Below are 1,332 nucleotides of genomic sequence, written 5' to 3'. Positions count from 1 at the left end.
TCGCACACGATGGCGCTAGTGTTGTTTCCATGCAAACAAAATGAGAGTAGGGGGTAACTCATCATTAGTACTCACGGAGTAAAGTTAGCAGGGGTGTACATGCGCCTTCGTTATACTCAAAGATAAAATTTGACATGTCGTTGTTTCTTAATAGGTTTGGTCTCTTTACTGGAGTGCAATTTAATTCTATGTTGGAGAGGTGACGAGGAGACCATTTCGAGTAGCAGCTCATATCAAAGATAATATCGCCTCCAGACTCCTTCCTTTTGACGAGTGAAGTGCTTGACTAGTCACTCAGATCGAATACAAAGCCACCACAAAGGTCCGCTTCCCTAGATGTAATCTAAGCCTTTTGAGGTCCCTCGAGTTTGTCCCAAAACTCTGAGCCATGAAGGGATTCTATTCAAGTGCAAGTGAATGTTTATATGCCCATGTGTGGCTTATATATGCTAAGGGTTTTTGACATATGGTCAAGAATATCATGGTAGTGGTCGGTAGAACGGTACAATAACAAGGTTTAACATTTAATTAAAACTTGTTCACCGTGTTGTTTAAAAAATATTCAACATGATAAAAAATGTTCATCATGTTGCAAAAAAATTACTGTGTATTCAAAAAATATTATGTATAATTATTTCATTTCTTAATAACAAAAAAACCCAAAGAAAACAGATAAGAAAATAAACACAAAAGAAAAAAGGAAATCATTAAAAAAATGAACAGAATAAAAACAGAAAATAATAAGCGAAAAAGAAAACCTGGCATGAAACAACGACCGCAAAAGAAAATCTGTTAAAATGGTCCGGCCCAGAATGTATGCAAGTTTTAGATATTATTATTATTGGACGGTATGAGTGGCGAATCCTATATGACGCCCGTGTGCGTCCGATCGGCGCTTCCTCGCTGAAGCGAAGGGAGCGAAGGAAGCGACACGGGCTGGCCCACTTCGAGTAGGTTCTCTGAACTGGGTTTTTTTATTTGTTTTTGTTTATTTTTACCGGTTTTCTGGTTTTCTTCATGTTTTTCCTTTTTTGTTTTTTGCTTCTTTCCTTATTTTCTTTTCTGTTTTCCTTTTTTTGTTTTTATAAATTCGAATTTCTCAAAAAAGTGTCTGTTTTTATTCATAAAGGCCTTTCCATAAAAAAAGTTCTCGGGGAACTAGGTAGGCCCACGTCGAAAAGTGCTGGGAATGCTTAACTGGGCCAAGGCCCACGCTGATGCGCCCTACGCGCTGCTGCGCCAACTGGCGCATAAGGTGCCGAAGAGGAGCTTTCTGTTGGCTCTATCGGTTGCGCAGACGATCTTCTTTCTTTCTTTTATTTTCAAAATAAC

This window comes from Triticum aestivum, chromosome 5D, assembly GCF_018294505.1.
Source record: "Triticum aestivum cultivar Chinese Spring chromosome 5D, IWGSC CS RefSeq v2.1, whole genome shotgun sequence".
Taxonomy (NCBI): Eukaryota; Viridiplantae; Streptophyta; class Magnoliopsida; order Poales; family Poaceae; genus Triticum; species Triticum aestivum.
Note: the sequence above shows the minus strand (reverse complement) of the source record.